Source organism: Felis catus, chromosome B1, assembly GCF_018350175.1.
Source record: "Felis catus isolate Fca126 chromosome B1, F.catus_Fca126_mat1.0, whole genome shotgun sequence".
NCBI lineage: Eukaryota > Metazoa > Chordata > Mammalia > Carnivora > Felidae > Felis > Felis catus.
Window position 1 is genome coordinate 169,006,325 of NC_058371.1, and position 21,607 is coordinate 169,027,931.

The 21,607-nt window shown below is 39.7% G+C and overlaps 1 long non-coding RNA gene across 1 annotated transcript; it reads left to right on the plus strand.

Annotated features, from left to right (window-relative positions):
• Positions 1–406: 406 nt before the first annotated feature.
• LOC123385081 lies at positions 407–20,645 on the plus strand. Its single transcript, XR_006597123.1, has 4 exons — positions 407–665; positions 17,569–17,711; positions 18,422–18,650; positions 19,303–20,645. It is a non-coding gene; the product is annotated as an uncharacterized LOC123385081 (long non-coding RNA).
• The last annotated feature ends 962 nt before the right edge of the window (positions 20,646–21,607 follow it).

Sequence of the window (21,607 nt, forward strand, 5' to 3'; positions counted from 1 at the left end):
CAGGACCTGGATACATTCACGTGAAATCCACAGTGCACTGCACTTCTCCAGAGAATGGTAACAGCAACAATGATGGGGGTGGCGGTTGTCTATTCCCTTGCAAACCACCTCTTTCCAGCAAAAGGAAAGGGAATGCTCAAAAGTGAGCTGATTTTAGAAAGCCAGGGGATGTGCTATTTCATGCTAGTTTATGAGCAAAGATTCTTACCTGGCTTTAGTTGCTTTCTACCCTTTTCTCCATGATTTTATCGTTAGTGACAGGTTGTCTACAAACACTACCTCTGAATTATTATTATAATTATAGTACAGCCCCTAGCTCTTTACCCACCCCCAGTGAAGGAATCAAAGTAAATGGTTACTTTGTTTTCTCAAATCTACCAGTAACACTTCTCTGAATATGTTCTTTCTGTAAAGTCACTAAAGATCTTCCTGGATTGCAGGTACAACCATGATCTCTACAAGGTGGCAGCTTGGATGTTCAAACTGAATTCAGCTGTATTACATATACACCTCCTACTCCTCTACCGAGCCCTAGTGAAGGAATCTTGACCTTCTTAGGCACCGAGAACCCAGACTGAAGCAAGCAGGGGTAAAATGAATGACTGCGAAAACCATTTCTCTCTAGAGGCACGGAGAGGAGGAGGACCTTTTGACAAGAGGTCCCTGTAAGTGTTCATAACAATAGGATTGGCTGATTTTTAGAAATAATAGCAAGAAAAAGAAAGAAATATATGGAGTATTTTGGGAATTGAATTACTCAGAAATGAGCAGCCTAATGATTTCTACTTAGTCATAGTAGATACGGAGTTCTGCATACTAAAAAGAGACACTTCAGGGTCATTATACTGTGGGGTCAATCCTAGTCTTGGTTGATGGCAAACAAAAGCTTTATATTTGCATATCACAGGCTTTTAAAGTTCTTGGAGGTGAATGTTACTAATGTATGCAGAGAGAAGTTAAGATGTGTGGCAAAGCAGCAATGATAAAAAATTAATGCTTACTACTATGTGCCAATTACTCTTTTAAGTATTGTACACATATTATCTCATTTAGTTTGGCTGATCAGAATGATAGCAATAAATTACAAATTAAAAACAAGGAGACTTTAAGCTCATCCTTTTAATTTATGGATAATATTAAACTATTGCTATTATGCCAACTCTATTATTTTGTAAACATTTACATTATAAATTAGTAAATATTTCAATAATACCCCATATCAATGAAATTACTATAAATTGTATTGTACATATAGCTGTTAAAACCTGAATGTCTTTACATTTTTATTTAAATATTTAAAAACATTAAATAGTATTAACAGAGGCATTCATAGATAATGTTCAAAATCCAAAAGAATAAGACCTATTTTTTTTTTCACTTTATTCTGATACAAAATATTTAAATACAATACCCCTTTCTTTTCTGGTTAATTATTCTCAGTGACATTTTGAGATCAGAATCAGCATATAATTATTCTTTCTCTAAAACCCCTGGAATTAAAGTTGAGCTGACAAAAGAATATTTAAATCTAAGAACTTTTGAAAAATTACCTCTAAGTGAGTCAGCTAGAATGAACTTCATTTTATTAAGATTTTAATTTTTTAAAAAAATCTTTCATTCTTCAAGGTGAATAAGAGGTCTGTGATATTGAAAAACACTTATGGGATGGTACAGGGAAAATCTGTGACTACAAAAATGAAAGTATGGTTTTCTGGAATATGGAGAATGAAAGGAAACTGATCCAGCTCCACTGACCTTCTTCAGTTTCTTAAATTGCAAACACTTTGGCTACTTCAGAGACTTCCCATAAACTGCTTCCTCTCCCCACAATGCTTACCCTGCTCCAACCTACCCTGAATTCTTTGACTACTTTCTACTTATTCTTCCAGTCGCTTCTGCAGGCAAGCCTTCCAGACCTCTCAAGCTATCTTATGCCTCCCTGGTAGATGTTCTGGTGTAAGCTTCCACTTTCATAGTTTTTCATTACATCTTTAGTTTTGCAAATTTTTGTTTGTCACTCTGAAAAGATTGTAAGATCTATTCCATGAAAGCAAGAACTGTGGGGCCCTTGTTCCCTGCTGTATTCCAAACCTTCACCACGATGTCCGCAATATAGCATATGTGCCATAGATATTTAATGAAAAAAGTGAGAAAGATAACAGGAATCTTGAGACAGGGAGAAAAGATTATGATTCAGAAAGCAATAATGCAAAACTATTTTTATTTCCCATAATTATGCACCAATAAATAATATCCAAATTCTCTATTCAGCCAATATTTGTGGAGCACCAGATCTATGCCAGGAAATGATGGTGAACCAGACACCATCTCTGCATGTAGGGTATTTGTAAGTCTGTGGGAGAAACATACGGTAAGAAACGAGGTACTGTTACAGGCATTACGGTAGCATAAGACGGAGTGCCATGGAAGTAGATTGGAGGGGTATCAATTCCAGTATCTACTGCTAAGTTACAAATTGTCCTGAAAGATGGTGTTTAAAACAATTTGTTTTTTGTTTTTTTGGGGGGGAGGGGCAGAGAGAGGGGAGAGGCAGAAGCAGGCCCTGTGCTGACAGCCTGAGGTGGGGCTCGAATTCACAAACCCTGAGATCATGACCTGAGTTGAAGTCGGACACTCAACCGACTGAGCCACCCAAGTGCCCTAATGTGTTATTTTTATATCTCATAATTCTGTGGGTCAGCAGTGTTACCAGAATGTAGACAGGATGGCTTGTCCCTACTCACGATGCCTGAGACCTTAGCTATAATAATTAAAATCGCTGAGGACTGGAATGACTAGAGGCTGGCCACGTACCTCTCTCTATCTCTCTTTTTCCACCCTCTACATGTTGCTAGCTTAGAATTCCTCGTAATATGGCAACTCTGTCAGGACTTCTTATATGTTCAGGACTGTAAGAGAGGATGTTTCAAGACACAAGGAGTAAACGTTACCAATCTCTTACAATCTGGGCCTTCAGTCAAAGTAGGCCTGAATGAGATGCGTATCTCAAATTTCTATCATATTCTTGACAGGGAACAGGTGTCAAACACCTTGTGGCCATCTACAATCCACTGAACTACCTAACTCCGGCGGGGGCATCAGGAGAGGCTTTGTGGAGGGCACAAAAATCTTGGCTGACACCTAAAACAACTGTGAGTTAGGATGAAGAAGTGGAGGGTGGCATACGGGAGGCATTTCAACCAGAGGTCAGTAGTGCAAGAATGCTCACAGTTTGGCCAGAGATGGGTAGAACTGTGGCAGGAAAGGAAGGGACAGCGTAGTGGTGAATGATAAAACTGACTAGAAAAAGAGCAATTCATTTATGAAAGATCAAACATTTCTTCTCTCCACATCCCCATTTCAGTGATAATGGTCAGGATGAAGGTAGTAAGTAGTGCGTAATGGGCAGAGGAGAACGGATTGAGGAGTGCTAGTTCAGAAAGACAAAATGTCGAATCCAGACTCTGACACTAACTATACTGTCCTTTTTTAAAAATATTCTTTAGTTTATTTTTATTTTAGAGAGAAAGAGTGTGTGTGTGTGTGTGTGTGTGTGTGTGTGAGGAGGGGAGAAGGGAAGAGGGAGAAAGAGAATCTCAAGCAGGCTCCACATTCAGTGTGGAGCCAGACATGGGGCTAGATCCCACAACCCTGGATCATGACCTGAGCTGAAATCAAAAGTTGGATGTTCAACCAACTGAGCCAGTCAGGCACCCTTCTTACTGTAGAGTCTTGGGCAAAATTCCATGAGTCACACTTACTACAACTCTAATAAGATGAATCATTTCGGGGCACCTGGGTGGCTCAGTCGGTTGAGCGTCCGACTTCGGCTCAGGTCATGATCTCACAGTCTGTGAGTTTGTGCCCCGCATCGGGCTCCGTGCTGATAGCTCAGAGCCTGGAGCCTGTTTCCGATTCTGTGTCTCCCTCTCTCTCTGACCCTCCCCTGTTCATGCTCTGTCTCTCTCTGTCTCAAAAATAAATAAACGTTAAAAAAAAAAGATGAATCATTTCTTTTCATAATGATATATCATATTAGCTCTTTTTATAGCTAACATTTATTGAACATGTGAGATATTGGCTAAAGGTGCATATTATCTTACTAACAACCCTGTAAAGTAGGTAATTTCATTTCATTTTATAAGAAAGGAAACAGACATAGATAGGAAAATTCTTTTCCTGAAGTTTCCAAGGTTTCAGTGGACCATGAAGTCAGACAGTCTAGTCCCAGAGACACCATCCTTCTCAGCCAGTTCTTCATGCCTCTATGAAGATAAAATAAGATGTCCATTCTAAAAGTCAACCTCGGAATGTAGCAACCACTAGAGATATTCAATAGATAACTTTATCATTTGAGGATACCTAATTCTTTTTTTTTTAATGTTTTTATTTATTTTTGAGAGGGAGAGAGAGAGAGAGAGAGTGAGCGAGCTCACACAAGTCGGGGAGGGGCAGAAAGAGAGGGGAATCCAGCATCTGAAGCGGGCTCCAGGCTCTGAGCTATCAGCACAGAGCCAGATGTGGGGCTCAAACTCATGAACCGTGAGATCATGACCTGAGTCAAAGTCAGACACTTAACTGACTGAACCACCCAGGTGTCCCAGTACTTAATTCTTCATAGCATATTTTGAAGATTCATAGGAGCGTGTCTAATATTACATGCAGATCCCTGTTCAAAGAAAATTCATTACTGTGCAAACTCAGAAAACCATTCAATCGGCATTGAATGCCAGCTCTGTGCAAGTCTGTTCCAGCCTATGATGTGAGATGTATGCATACAGCAGCCGGAATCCCTGCTCTCAGTTCACTGCAGTATAACCTAGGCTATGAGTTCCATCAGAAACAGGCTCTGAGGCAAGGATTCAAACGTAAATAGTTTATTTAAGAGACAATCCCAGGAAATACCTGCAGGGTGTGAGAAACAAAGCAAGGAAGTAAAAACAGAGCCAAGAAAGTTCATTATCTAGCAATTACCTCTGGGCAATAGAACTTTACTCCCTCGGCAGAGAGACAAGAACTTCAGTTATCCCAAGGAAGGGGCAGGGAAGGTGGGGTACCCATCCCTTGACTTCCTGTCCATCATTGGCTGTAGGCTGCTTCCGGGAGCATTAATTCCCTAGCATTCAGCCTACCTTGCTCTTGAGCCAAAAGCACTTGGGTAGCCAAACAGCCCTCAGACCAAGAGTCAGAGGTGTTCAGGGTTAACAACATTCTGCGTGTGGAGGCCACCCTGGGCCAAGGGCCTATGGAAGGGGTCCTTGCAGTAGGTCCTTGCAGTCCTTGCAGTAGGTCCTTGCAATAAGGACAAATGGATGTTACAAATTCTCCCTGTTGAAAATAAGGGAAAAGGGGGCACCCAGGTGGCTTAGTCGGTTAAGCATCCAACTCAGCCTGGGTCATGATCTCGCGGTTTGTGAGTTCGAGCCCTGCATCGGGCTCTTTGCTGTTGCTGCAGAGTCTGCCTCAGATCCCCTGTCTCCCTCTCTCTGCCCCTCCCCTGCTGTCACTCTCTTTGTTTGTCTCTCAAAAATAAACAAATAAGCAAACAAAAAAAAAATAAGGGGAAAGATCCCCCTTCCTTTCTTAGAAAACTTGCAGTTGGATTTCCTCCATCATGACATACTTTTTTTTTTTTTAATTTTTTTTTCAACGTTTTTTTATTTATTTTTGGGACAGAGAGAGACAAAGCATGAACGGGGGAGGGGCAGACAGAGAGGGAGACACAGAATCGGAAGCAGGCTCCAGGCTCCGAGCCATCAGCCGGGAGCCTGACGCGGGGCTCGAACCCACGGACCGCGAGATCGTGACCTGGCTGAAGTCGGACGCTTAACCGACTGCGCCACCCAGGCGCCCCAACATACTATTTTTGAAAGCAAGTCTCAAGTAACTTTATCTTTATTGTCTCCTCTGTCTCTACATACAATCCTGTACGTGGAAGAACTTGACGGCATGTGATGTATAAACCCCTACCTATTCCACATCTGTACTGTGAGCATGCATCATCACAGGCCGTGGGACAGAACTGGGCTACCCTTGGGACGCTGGGAATCTTCAGACCGTGGGAGAACAGGAGTGATCTCAGGTGAGGAGCAGCTCACTGACCATCAAACCTGCCTGTGCCGCCTGCACTCCAAACCGTCCGAGACCTTAACTGAGCATTTATAAGATAGGGAAAGATTAAAGGCTGTGACACTTCAGTCACACTAAGAAAACTACGAAGGACATTTTGTAGACTAGAGAGATGTTTTATGTCCACAAGAAATCAAAACCTGAAAAGGACAGTTAGTTCAGGCAAGAAAAAACAATAAGGATACCAACAGTAAGACATAAACTATCTCAGTACCGAAATCTCTTTCAAACCTTTCCTATTTCATTGGGCTGGTTTGTGTATTCTCCCAGTAGGCGATGCTCTGGTGCAATCAGCATTTGAAACACATGATTTATTTGTTCAGCCATAGCTATTGGTGAAGGATTAAGCAGTTCTGATTTTATGGTAGCAGGCAGGGATGCCTGGGTGGCTCAGTTGGTTAAGCATCGGACACTTGATTTTGGCTCAGGTCATGAGCTTGCAGTTTGTGAGATCGAGCCCTCCATCGAGTTCTGTGCTGACAGCACGGACCCTGCATGGGATTCTCTCTCGCCCTCTCTCTCTGCCCCTCCTCTGCTTGCTCTCTTTCTCTCTCAAAATAAAGCAAATAAACTTAAAAAAATAAAATTAAAAAAAAAAAGAAAGTAACAGGCAAAACAGGTCGATGTATATGATCCATAAGCCATGCGAATAGAAAGTTGAATGCTAAATTAGAGTCTATGATTTGTTCTCTCTGGGACAATCCATCATAGACTTCTGGTTTCAGTAACTATCTTTCACATTTGAGGTATTTCACATCTAGTACTTTTCAAGGGCATCATAATTAATTCAACTTTCATTTGTTTGTGGTACAAATGTTTACTGGACTCTTAATAGGTGCCAAGCCCTACACTTGACTCTAAGCATTCAGTATTGAAAACACCAGGACCTACTCTCAGTAAGTTAAATAATCAAACAAGTAATTAAAAGCAAACAAACCATCACAGCACAATGCAGTAAGAACTTCACTGCAGGATGATTACTGATCCAACTCAGCAAACACGTATCAACCACTTCTTTGTGCCAAGCGATATGTTAGATGCTCACGAGGAGACAAAATAAACCAGCGCTTTTGCTACTCTCTTACGCAGATCATCTAGTCCCAAGACGTAGTCCTGTTCATTCATAATTCAACGTATGTCCTAGGGTGTGGACAGACTACCTAGAGATTTAGCTCTTGGATCTGTAGTCACAGGTAACACCAATTGCTCTTCAAACAGAATGCAACTAATGCAAGGCATTAGGGTAGTGTGCATGCATATCATGAAGGATCTCCACAGTAATTATTATCAATGTCTTTTTTAAGAATTTTAAATGTATTTTTATGTCATGATTAAGCACAATTAATTTAGTTTATTAACATGGTCATAACAGGAAAGAATTGTTGCTATTTATACTTGATCCCTTTTTAACTATTTTGAAGGCTGAATAAAGTTTGTTCTTTCTTGTTTACTTGTTTTTTAAAAAGAATTTCCGTATTACCATATTTCAGAATGGGAAATGGCAGATAGGGTTTGGGTCCACATAGTAGATCTTCTGAAGGAGAATTAAACTGCTTTTCAATGCATCTTCCAAAGAATTCTTTAGATCATTTCTTTAGTTTGTCATACACTCATCCCTTTATACCTTGTGGCATCTATTTTGGAATGTGGGGCTTAAGCAACTCCCCCTAAAAACGTTTCTATTCTTTTTAAATAACTAGCAGAACACACAATCGTGAAGTGTCTTGGTATATGAGTTTTTTCATTATTAATGGCATATTGAAAGGATTCATCTTCTGTATTTTGGTGTCAAATTCAAACAAATTATGAATCAAATGTTAATGGATGTTGTAGACATTATAATCTCTCCCAATGCCTTAAGATCTTGGTATACGTTTTGAGAAAATCAAGTGAACAGTATAAATGAGTACTGATATATTCATCTTCAGTTAGAGTAACTTATTGATCTGCCATTAGTATGACAGAAAAGATATTCATGAGTCAGTGGTTAGGAATGCCTAGGCTAGTAGTTTGCATATGCGGAATTGGTAAAACAAAATGGTGGTAATAAGACAGAGCAGAGACTGGACTTGGGTCCCCTCATCCTGAACCACAAAATCCAGTGTTCCTGGCTAGCTGAAAGTCCATGCCCTTTGAGTAGCATATCTTGCAGGGAATCGGAAGCAGGATGCTTACCTGAAGGACAGTCTACTACAAAGACTAGTGAAGATCCAACCAAATCAGTCTGCGCCAAGGTGGACCCCAGCACTGACCTTTCATGGACTCTCTTTCTCATTAGAATGCTAAAAATCACACCCTGGGGTGGAGATTTAACATGCTAATTAGATTTACAATACACGTTAAAGCATGACATTTACATGCACAGGCAACAAGAACTCCCCACCTCCACACGCTTAATGACGCTTAAATGACAATGACGCTTAAATGACACCCCTTTCCTGCTTCAGTCTCTTTAAAAATTTCCCAGCCTTTGTTCGGGGGACCAGGCTGAAGACCCCTTTCCTTTGCGCTGTCTCCCTTATGCTCCAGCATACGCCCCAGTAAAAGCCATGTCTGGAACTCTTGTTTGGCCTCTAGTTAATTTCTATTGCTTGGGGAGCCCAAGGACCCACATCAGTTACAGATGAGTTACAGTGACTGTGAATGACTCCAAATTCCTCAAAGATCCCCTACACTTCTGAGATCCAAAAATCAGCCAATGTCTGATTCTTATGTATGGTCAAACTCAGCACATTCTAACCATCACAGATAGAACCATTTAAGGAAAATAAAACACAATGTTCTAACTGAAGGAGAGAAGTCCTAAGATTGAAAATTACACCCGGTAAGAAGTTATTAAATCAATAGCAATATGCTGACAACACTGGTGTCAAGTTCCGGTGGGATGTGACTTAACAATTCCACCTGTCTTCCTTAATTTATTCGCGATCTAATTCTTATCTCTGATGTTAATTATGGCATTAAAAAAAATCAGATTTTCCACTTGAACATTCTCTATCTTTTGTACTTTTGATTAGGACAAAATCACCCAGCTTGAGAACTGCTTTTCAAGAGTTCACCATACACTATGGAAAATTAGAAAATAGGTTAAGTTTTTACTTACTGGTAAGATAAATACACTTGATTATCCCTGGATGGTAACCCTTATACCTACTAACAAGATCAAAAAGAGGGGTTCCTGGGCAGCTCAGTCAGTTAAGTGCCTGACTCTTGATTCCGGCTCAGGTCATGATCTCACCATTTGTTAGATCGAACCCCGCCTCAGGCTCTACACTGCCAGCCCAGAGTCTGCTTGGGATTCTCTGTCTCTGTCCCTCACACTCTCTCTTTCTCTCTCAAGAATAAATAAATGAATTTAATTTTTAAAAAAATTTTAAAAGGCTCAAAAAAGAAATGTGATGTATGAAGTTTAACATTGACCTTGTCTGAATATTGAATATTGAAACAAGGTGAGAAAATTAGGACTTGACTTTCTTTCACTTTTGAAATTTCCTAGGCTCTTAGGAGAGGGAAGATCAGAGAGGTGGTAAGAATCTGAAGCTAAGCCAAGGTAGATAGCACAGGGAAGAAGGAAGCTAAGGGTAAATTATGGGAATTAAGAAATATCAGGAAACAGTGACTAAAACCTACAGTTGAGACACTGGCAGAATGTGCAGGCTTTAGAGATGCCGGCGAGAAAGTACAGCCTGCTACTCCCACCCCACTCTGAAGCCCAGGGTACTCGTGTTCTTGCCCGTGACGTAACCATAAAGCCTTAGGCACATTCAGGACAGTGATGTGGGAGGTGTATTGGCCCTTTGGGGCAGGGTAAATGGCAGTTAACTATGATAGAATCAGGAGCTCTACTTGCTAATAATTCTTTATGACATTTAGTAAATATCCTTTGCTTCTGCCACCGAACATCCCTTTAGTTTTCTTCTTTTAAAACAGTACTCCAAATTTCCTATGGAAAGGGACTTCACGCCTACTTTCATGCCATGCTAGAGGATTTGGGAGATTTGCTTCAGCAGACAGCTTTAATTAGCCATAGTAATTAGTCAAGGGATGGACACATGGCACAGCCAGGAATCGTGAAACAGGATGGAGCTTTTGCCAGGAATCCAGAGGAAAAAGACTCCCATCTCTTTCCCCCTGCCCTTAAACCCGGTTGAATGTGACAGTAACTCCTACAACCAACTTGCCCCTCGTGGAAACTGAGAACAGAGAAATACATGGAAGAAAGCATTGCTGAGCTGAGGAACACAGATAAATAGCATGGGACAAGGCCTTAGGTTCAAGCTGCAGCTGAAATCAGACTTAGCCCAGGACTTTTCAAGTCTATGAACAAAAAACAAAAAACATTGTTTTTATTAAGCCAATTTCATTAATGCTAATGCATGGGCCTCTGCCTAAAATATAGCAAGTTTCCGCAGCATAGCAGAAGAGATTTAGAATCATACACAGTCGTGTGTAGATCCTAATTCTACCAATATAACTCTGGGTAAATGAATCAACCTCTCTGGAATATAGTTTTCTTTTTCTTTTTTTTTTTTTTTAAGGTTTTTTTTTTTTTAATGTGTATTTTTGAGATAGAGGGCATGAGTGGGGGAGGGACAGAGACAGAGGGAGACAGAATCTGAAGCAGGCTCTGAGTTGCCAGCACAAAGCCTGACGTGGGGCTCCAACCCACCAACCTTGAGATCAGGACCTGAGCTAAAGTCGGACGCTCAACCCACTGAGCCACCCAGGAACCCCCGGTTTTCTTATTATATACAAAGAATAAAACCCAAATGATCAATGAAAAGCCTATGGAAAGCTTCTGCATTATATGCCGCATAGTAGGCCCTCAGTAAATGATGGTTAGTGTTTTTTGGGTCTTGGTTTTTTGCCTATACCAGAGAAATAACGAATCGTTCTGAAAGGTCCTCATTGGCATTAATGAAAAACGAAATACAAATTGTCAGGAAAAAATCAAAGATATAAAAACACCTTTTACTGATTTTGTTAACTAAACTCAAATGTTCTAATGCCTACCAATTATATGACTTTGGGAACATCATCCCACGTTCATCACCCTATTTTAGCTGTTAAGTGACTGGATATGGAGTTCCAATTCCTCTTTTAGTTCTAAACCTCTGAGCTGATAGTTCTTAAATGCAATAGTTACAAATGAATAATATGTTAATCAACATGCTCCTTACATGAAAATAGAAAAGCCATAGTTCAATTCTCTTTACCTGGTTGGTTACCCTGAGGTAATGATTTAGATAGATAACTTTTAAAAAATCCTCTTTTGAGATTATAAACTCTTTAAATATAACTTCAGCCTGCTTTCTTTCCTTCCTTCTTTTCTTTCTGAATAATTTAGCCATTAGGAGGGGGCAAGCCAGGGAGGTGTCAGTCAGGGTTGGGGACAGTGGCACCCATTTGACAGATGTTGGAGCCAGAGCAAGATGAAAAGGGTAAGTGGCCCTTGTAAGTGACCCTGTAGGTTGTTAACAAACCTAAACAGGGCGAGGAGAGCATCCACATAAGGGGCTAAGAGGGTGGTGACAGTGGCGATGGGAGATTGGAAACATGGGGGGACTGAATTCGCTAAGTTACAGATTGAAGATTTGGGGATCTCTGTTTTTCTAGGGAAGAGAGTTTCAAATATGGAAAAGGAGTGAATTAGAATGAACACTTTGTTACAGAACGAGAATTGAGGACATCACTTGAACTCGTGTATATATGTAAATATAGATATATAAATATTATATAAATATCTATATGCTTAAGTGTGTATATGTATTTACATACACACTTCCCCTAACTCTGTCCACTGAGAAGGTCTGGAGTAGCGACTATCCCCCAATAGCAATAAGCATATCTGGTGTCTAGATCTTGGTTTCTAGGTGAAAGGGCTAATTTTAAAGCTGGGGCAGAGGATAGAAAGTAAGCCTGGAAAATCTTGAATCAGAAAGAAGACAGTGCTCAAGTGATGGAGACATATTAAAAGAACAAAAAGAACAAAAAAAAACTGACTTAAAAAGATTATCTGGTCGCATTTAAGACAATTTGAATATCAAAATAAATAATGACTGTAACAAATTAAAAGCTGTTTAAAAAATAGGAATCCATGAAGCCATCCTGCTATAAATAAATGAATACAAATGAACTGATAAGAGAAAGCATTTTGTTTGGCATAATTTCAACTAATAAATGTAGAGTGAATGATAGAATTAGAAAATCACAATTTGGCATAGTAATACTAATTCACCCAAGCCATATCAATGGATGCTAAAATGATTAAAGTTTATGAGCAATGGGAATTTGCATACTCTCAAAGTACCTCTCTACAAAATAGTAATCACAAAAGGGCACATGAGTAATTTTACATGGAGAAACACAGCAGATGCCACCTTAATCAAATGATCAAAGTTAACATCACCAGTAACCAGACAAATTAAAATTGTGTTCCACCTAATAGGATACACAGTGAAAAGAACACAACATTATTTCTCTGATAATCTTGCCAAAAAAATGTATAACTTACATCTAATCATGTGAAAACATCAGGCAAAATCCCAATTGAGGAACATTCTACAAGGAAACTGGCTGTAATCATCAAAATATATTAAGATCAGGGGTGCTGGGTGGCTCAGCCGGTTAAGCGTCTGACTTTGGCTCAGGTCATGATCTCACAGTTATGGGTTCGAGCCCCATGTTGGGCTCTGTGCTGACAGCTCAGAACCTGGAGCCTGCTTCAGATTCTTTGTCTCCATCTCTCTCTGCCCCTCCTGCACTTGTGCTCTCTCTCTCTCTCTCTCTCAAAATAAATAAACATAAAAAAATTTTTTAAAAATATTAAGATCAGAAAAGGCAAGCAAAAACTAAGCCATGTTTCTGATTAAAGTGCATTTTAAAAATTGCAACATGTTATATACCTGAAACTAATGTAACATTATGTGTCAACTATATTTCAATTAAAAAGAGACACAAAAACTGCAAATTTCAACGTGCAACTTTGGTTGAAACTCTTGGGAAAACTGGTGTTATTCAAACACCTTCTGTAGATTCTATGGTGATCATGTATCACTGTTAATTTTGATGATTGTATTATGATTATATAGGAGAATGTCTTTGTGCATAGGAATTATACACCAACGTATTCGGGTTAAGGGAACATTGCACTGTCGACAAATTCTTAAATGACTAAAACCAAATTCTTTATACTGTTCTTGTAACTTAGTTATCTAAGTTTGAAATTATTTCTGAATTAAAATTATTTTAATAAATAACCAATTAGAGTTAATTAAATATCACAAAAGCTAAAAGTTGGAGACAACTGAAATGTCCATCAAAAAAATGAATAGACGAAGAAATTGTAGCGTATATACAACATAATACTACTAGGTAAATAAATGGAATGAACTACTGATACATGTAATAACACGGATGAATCTCACAAGCGTTACACCGAATGAAAAAGGGAGACACAAAAATATAATTACTGTGTTTTTAGATACTACTGTGTGATAAGAAATCCTAGAGCAAGCAAAACTAACCTATAAAAATAGAAATAATACCTGTAGTTGCCTGGGTCTCCAGGGGTGGAGATCAGGAGGGACTGGCAGCACAGGGGCACAAGAGAACTTTCCTGAATGATGGAAATGTGCTATGTTCTCAAGGATGTTAGTTCGGTAAATGTACACCATCGTCAAAATTCGCAAGTCCGATTTTTATTGTATGCAATTATATCTCACTAAGGTTAGTTTTTTTTTGTTTGTTTGTTTTTAATTTTTTTTTCAACGTTTATTTATTTTTGGGACAGAGAGAGACAGAGCATGAACGGGGGAGGGGCAGAGAGAGAGGGAGACACAGAATCGGAAACAGGCTCCAGGCTCTGAGCCATCAGCCCAGAGCCCGACGCCGGGCTCGAACTCACGGACCGCGAGATCGTGACCTGGCTGAAGTCGGACGCTTAACCGACTGCGCCACCCAGGCGCCCCACTAAGGTTAGTTTTAAAACAAAATATTGCTGGTAATAATAAAACAATAGCAACCGAGAAAACAAAACAGCAAGTAAAATATCAATAAAAATAAACTTCAAGAAGCCTGTTCTCTTTGGAACTATTTTTAATAAACAGCCATGAGATGGTAAACTATCTGTTTCTTGAAAATCGGCTAGTAAGTATAATAAACTTATTAGTATCTAGGTTAGTTTTGTCTCTTAATTTTAATGCTATATTTTTAATAAAATCCTATACAAAAACAAAATTTCTCAACCAAATCACTCCATCGTGTAAATTTGTTTATTTAAGGTGTTCCTTATCCTAATAGTTTAACTTTAATTAAGCTCTGTTTAAAAACAAAAAAATAATGTTGCGGGATGCCTGGGTGGCTCAGTGGTTGAGCATCCGACTTCGGCTCAGGTCATGATCTCGCAGTTCCTGAGTTCAAGCCCCAGGTCAGGCTCTGTGCTGACAGCTCAGAGCCTGGAGCCTCCTTTGGATTCTGTGTCTCCCTCGCTCTTGGCCCCTCCCCCACTTGCATTGTATGTGTGTCTCTCTCTCTCTCAAAAATAAACTTGAAAAAGAATAAAAGCAATTAGAAAATGTTGTGTTTTGACAGCAAACAACTCAATTAGCAAACGCCTGGGTTGGAGTGGTGAGGGAGAACTCTGTGGCTTCCTTATGCAGATCTCTAAATTATTTGAAACGTTTTTTACCAAAAGCTGTATCATGACTCGAATGCACCTGAACACAATTCACCTCTTCTTCCCAAACCGGAAGCTTTTTTATTTGCTACAGGACCAACATCTTTGAAGAGCAATATATTACGCATTCAAGGAGACAGTGGTTGTTCTAAAAGAAGTACATAGTGTCCGAAAAGGGAAGCGAATTTGTGCGATGTAAGTCTTGCAGGAAAAGTACAGCAAGGTTGACACCGGGCGGGCCTTAGATTCTGTGCTTTTGCAGCCCACTGCGAAGAGTGCTGATAAGCTGTTAAGAGCTGGCACTTTCAAAACCTACTCACGACCCGTCCTGTTTAAAACAATTCCTTCCAGATTCATTATGCTGGCGTGAGAAAGGAAAGACATCCAAGATTTGAATATCAAAACTTACATACCATAATTTTGCTCCGCAATTCAAAGGTGGATTATTCAGTGCCCTGAGTGCCACCCCTAAATTATTTAAAGGAAACTAAGTAATCTGAATTCTTCTGCGGGCTGAATTATTTAAGGCATAAATGTTTCCTGTTGAATGCTTTTGTGGTCACATTTTGTGTCTTGGCCTAAGTGAATCAAATCAGCTTTAATGCTGTAATATGAAAACAATGGTTAGAAATAATACATGAAGTGATTGTCATGGTTTTTTCCTAGGAGAATGATGAAGTAGATCTCGGCAATAATACACATTTCTTCTTATATCTTTAGTAAAGCCTGTGCCAACAAGAAATTGCTCCCTTCTGTCTCTAGCCTTCTCTGTCTCTTAAACTTGTATGAAAGTCGATTGCAACTAAATGCTCCTCTGCTAAATTTGTAACTCTCTTCTAAATCTGCCATTGCTAGCCCAGGTTTCTTATTACCTATTACAATATTTTATATCAGCAATAATATACTTACCAGTGTGGCCAATTACCTTGTTGAAGAGAAATTGGCAATCTGTCATTTGATGTGCAATCCAATGCATTGTCTCTGGGGTATAGCTTTGGTTATATTGCTAAGAGATAATATTGTACTTTATCTGCCTCCCAGGCTTAGGAACAGACTACCTCGAAGCCTTAGTAGAACCTCATTTTTGTCATTAAATTTAATTGTCTCACATTTACTGCCACTTTTAGCAAAGTCCAAACTACATGGTTTGGGTTTCAGATTGTATTTCTCTTCTCATCTTCTTACCAGTTGGAAAGGTGGGAGACAGGAGGAGGAAGGTCAGTTAAAACCTCAAAAAATCACAGGACAGCAGGATAAATAAGAATTCAGAAGTGAAGAAATGCATCAGAAAGACAGTAAGCAATGATGGAATCCTTTTGTTCATTACAGACTCTCTTGAATTAAATTGAGACATTCTTATTTTTCAAGTAAAATGTTTTTTTCAATTTTTTTAATGTTTTATTTATTTTTGAGAGCGAGCGAGAGAGAGAAACAGTGCGAGTGGGGGAGAGGCAGAGAGAGAGGGAGACATAGAATCTGAAGCAGGCTCCAGGCTCTGAGCTGTCAGCACAGAGCCCAACATGGGCCTCGAACTCACGAACTGTGAGATCATGACTTGAGCCAAAGTTGGACACTTAACTGACTGAGCCACCCAGGCGCCCCTGAGATATTCTCTAAATTGAATAGTATTTTAAATGTAATGAACATCCTTTGTTGGTGGTTTGTGGTGGCAAGTAACAGAATCCAACTCAAGATATATTAAAGAAAAAGAAAAAAATAGCTCAGACAGGCTGAGGAGATGGAATTTACTAGATGGACACAGGGATATTTCACAGCTTCCAAGGGCAACAATTCCATGGCTCCAAAAGAGACTGCAATCCGGACCCGGGGAGAGGTAGGGCTCTCATCACACCCTTCAGCCCGTTACACTCTCTCTGCCCACATCATCTCTCTCTGCCTGTCTACATGGCAGCAAAGTGGGTAACCCCAAGCGACCAGGTTTAGATCTGGTATGCGCAAGAGAAGCCCAGACTCCCCTAAGCCCCCTGAAGGAAGAATCTACTCAGTCTCCCTCAAGCCACTGCTTTCCCATGGTCAAATCAACTATGAACAAAGATTTCATTATGTGGCTTTGGGAACTAGGGTTGTCATAAATTTCTATAGCAAAGAAGAGTTTATTGGTTCACGAGCTGGGCAGAAACTCAATATATGCTCACCACAGAAACTTGTAGCTTAACCATTTTAAAGCAATTTTTTCTTTTAGGTCACATCCTTTAATAACTGGCATTCCTAAAGTAATGTGTCAAGCACTAAGAAGTCAGACTTCCAGAACTCTATAGTTTGCCTATATGAGATACTTTGTAAACTGAGTGTCAGATTTTCTCCCTCCAGTGTCTACTTCTGCCAGTATTTTTCAGGTTTTCATATCTGAAACACAATTTCCTGTTCTTCCATGAAGTTGCCTTCAAAAACTGGGCTACGGGCTCTGCCCTCAGTGTAGAGCCTGCTTTGTATTCTCTCTCTCTCTCTCTCTCTCTCTCTCTCTCTCTCTCTTTCCCCTCCACCATCTGCCCCGCTGGTGCACTATCTCTCTCTAAAATAAAATTTAAAAAAATTCAAAAACTGGGCTAGAGAATTCACTGTCAATTTATCACGACCGCCATACCTTTGGCATCTAAACCAGGACTACATACAGGTAAGGACTGTAAAGGTAAGGACTATATTCTATATTGTCCACAGTCCTCTTCTTTGTGTAGTTCTGGGCTAGAACTTGACAAAGAGAGGCATTTGCATGAGATTGGTAAGGAGCCATTGTTTTCCAGAGGCCGCTGCCCTCTGATGTGTGGACAATCACGAGACCCAGAGTCATCCTAGGGAGTTAAAGAACCACCAGCCTCACCACTGAAGACTGAGCACTGACGACTCCAGCCTTCCTGGAGATGCGTAAGAAGTACATGGCTTCCAGGTGAGGACTTGAGAACCATTTGTTTGGTGTTGCAGGCTGAGATCCTCTATGCTGGCTCCCTTGACCCCAGCTCTTCTGATAGCTGCAAATCTCAGTCATTCATATATCAAGCCTTTATACGGAGAATACATGAGAGGCCTCTGTGTTTGCAGTTGTCCCGTGTCTGATAAAAAGCTTATTGAATTCTGCTATCAGCGGTTTTTCACATGCTGTGGAAGGCACAGAGCCTATGTTCTTAGTAATTCTACAGTTAAATTCCAGGCATTCCGTTACATCATTTTCATCTTAAATAATACTTCTGCTCATACGATCTGGAGCCCGGTCAGTTTCTCTGAAGATGACCAAACTTCTCAAAAGTTTTCAAACTCAGAAGTCCCACAAAACATTGTATATCTTTTTTGGAAGGGCATAATATCACTATGTTTTTAATGTATTATTTTCCCTTAATATATTGAGAGGTCTGTGGGAATGGAGGTTGGTAATGGTTTATAAGTTACCCTTAAAGACTGACAGTCCAGGGGCACCTGGGTGGCTCAGTCGGTTGAGCGTTCGACTTCAGCTTAGGTCATGATCTCATGATTCGCGGGTTGGAGACCTGCATCCGGCTCTCTGCCCACAGCTCGGAGCCTGGAGCCTGCTTGGGATTCTATGTCTCCCTCTCTCTCTGCCCTTCCCCTGCTCACACTCTGTCTCTCTCTCTTTTCTCTCAGAAATAAAAATAAAGACATTAAAAAAAAAAAAAAAGACTGACACACAGTCATCATGAAAAAGCAGCCCTCAAAACCCGGGCTTCTCTCTCATTCTGTGCTGCTTTGAGGGTGACTGGCAACCCATTTGTGTGCTCTAAAAGTTTTCAGAGGCAAAAGTATCTTTATTTTTGGAACACCTTTGGAAGATCCTTAGCATATAACGCATGGCTCCTCCTTCCATACTTTCCTAGTAAGTATTTACTTTCATTGAAACCGGTTTTGGCTGCCGGGTTTGTCTTGGGTATTGAATGTGTATTAAGTTCACGTCCGAGCACTGGGAGAAAGGGGCATAGTATAAATAAATCAATCAAATGAATAAAGCATTAGGTGGGGTTGTGCAAGGGGGCAGAAGGTGTCTATATGTTTGCAGGAAATCCGATATGAGATGAATGGTTTGGGAAAACACACGCACAGCTAGAAAAGGGCTTCAAGTGAGCAGGCCAAATGCAATATTTGCGTGCCCACTTCAGTGGCCTTGTCCTGTTCAGATCGGCGTGGTCTTTGAAACCCAGATGTTGAAACCCTCCTTTTCACTTCAAAAGCAAAGGAACTAACTGCATACTACTATGGTGGTCACTCGTTGCACTAAACGTGCCTGGGGGTAGTTTATTATTCTCTTGGCTAGACGTTTTGGAAGGGATGAGGGAAAGCTTACAGTTCCTTGGAAGATACTGGTGAGGTTGGATTCATAACTGTCGAAGCGTTTCTTTATGAAAGTCTTTCCACACACTTTGACACCCACCGCTTGGGTAAGTTATGTCGTCACAGCCCGACTAACAGTTTCATGTGAGATTTTGTTCTTCAAGTGGCACTGATTTCCTTAACTTGTTTTCTTATTATAGAACGATACCTGCATGAAAGCAAAACGGACTTCCAGGGTTTGGTGTGACAAGCAGTGAAGAATACTGGCTCATTTATTAGCGGCAGCCACAACCTTTTTTCAGACCATAAAAAAAAAAAAAAATGATGTCACTGCATTTCGCCCAGATCTGCTGTGGTGGCAAGAGTTTGGGAAAATAGCTGTCAGACGGAAAAACAAAAACCGGACATTGTACTTCAATCACATTTAATTCCGAATGTGTTCATCAACGTCATTGTTCACCGTTCTGGAAAAAAAAAGTTATGAACATAATTACGTGTGTCGATTCTCGATCAATTTTGTTCTATAACTGAGGCAGATAATACCCCGCCAATTCTAAGTCATCCTCACTTATCAAAAATTCAGGGGAGTTTTTAGAGACTTTATTTTTCAAACTACCAAGGAAGTGCTCAGTATCTCATCAAGCAGCACATTTTTAGCAAATACTCTACTTCATCACTTGGCTTTTCTTAAGACAACAGTTTGAGGAAGAAGAAAGCATGAAAAAAGATCAAACTTTTCTATTCCCAGGCTCTGAACTATGAGCCAAGGAGGATGATGGCAAGAATCTCTCATCTACTCAGAAAAAGTTAAATAAAACTGAGAGTCCATTAGAGAAGAGTTAGAGATTCATCCCCCTTGAGCTATATTTAAGCTCTCAACATAAGAGGCAACAAGAATTTCAGAAGAAAGCCTATGTCTACATCAGATCTCAGAAGAAGATGTTTTACTAAAAACTTACCATCATTTTCCTTGTCAAAATTATATAACCATGTAGGTTTTGTTCAGATCTCAGAATGTCAAATCTTCCATACTGTGTTTGAGTTCATACCCTATACCTACATCCAGGGTGGCGGGGGGAATCTAAAAATACTAGTAGCCTTTGTGTTAGGACTTCCTATGCATGAAAGAATTGATAGAATTACTTGGCAAAACATTGTACAAATGCAGTCTGGGAAATTATATGGTGGGGGTGGAGGAGGTATTTACACATGTGAATTTTTGTTCATATTTGTTCATTGGATCATTTTAGCCCATAAAAAAAATCACTGAATAATTTAGTTAGAAATATCTTTCAAAGCTGTCAGATGGGATGTCAGCACTAATAGAAACTACCAAGTAATAATATCTAAGTCCTATGTCACTTTTCTTTAATAAGCACAACTAGATATTTGAAGAAGCACAAGATAATGGCATTCCAGTTTTTTATTTGAAGATTTGTCTATTTTATTTGAATCATGATGAATATCTTTCACAACATCTCCTGGATTTCGGATTTAAAAAATTACTGGTATAAGACAAGCAAACACTTTTCACTTGGAACCAGTGACAAAAATACTAGCACACTTTTACAACAATAAACTCCAAAGATAAGTGAGATATTCTATAATCCAACTTTATATTCATTATATGTTTATAGAATACCACTTTCAAACATGCCAGAAGGTAAGACCTCTAATGAGTAACACTGAAGTTTCTAGAACCTGGAAAGACAAATAGAGGAGCTGGAATATTGGTGAATATACTTTAGTATGAAGACATTAACCCAGAGCATCAGAAACTGCAAAATACATAGGTTATAATTATACTTCTTTTATTTGTTTTAACTTTTAATGTTTTTTATTTGTTTTTGAGAGGGAGAGAGAGAGAGAGAGGGAGAGAGAGAACGAGTAGGGGAGGGGCAGGGGGAGAGGGAGACACACGGAATCTGAAGCAGGCTCCAGTCTCTGAGCTGTCAGTACAGAGCCTGATGTGGGGCTCGAACTCATGAACCGCAAGATCATGACCTGAACCGAAGTCAGATGCTCAACTGACTGAGCCACCCAGGCACCCCTATAATTATACTTCTGATACTACTTAAAACATACACGTAAAGATTGTAGAGGTAGTTTGTTTCATTCGTTTTGTAAATTAAAGGTCTCTAATTCTGTCCTAATGTTTTTCAATAATCTTTCATGAGTATTCTAATGAGTTTCATCCATTTGTTCCCTTTTAACATCTCTGTGGCGTTTGGAATGCTCATTGAATTTTTGTATACACAGCATCAGGGACCAGTTGGCAGACAAGAGGGAGAATTAATTGTCTCTGAAGCACAAAAAACATTTAGATGTAGACTGATGCTACGCGTGGGAGGTTCTATGTAATGTCAGAAAAACTTTCATTTATAATCTGAATTGTGATTGCCCTACCTCTATTTAGAAAAGTAACAATTTTTGCAAACCATGAAGTAAAATTTAGGAGTGAATCACCACTAACACATATATACTTTTTTGTATATATACCAAACA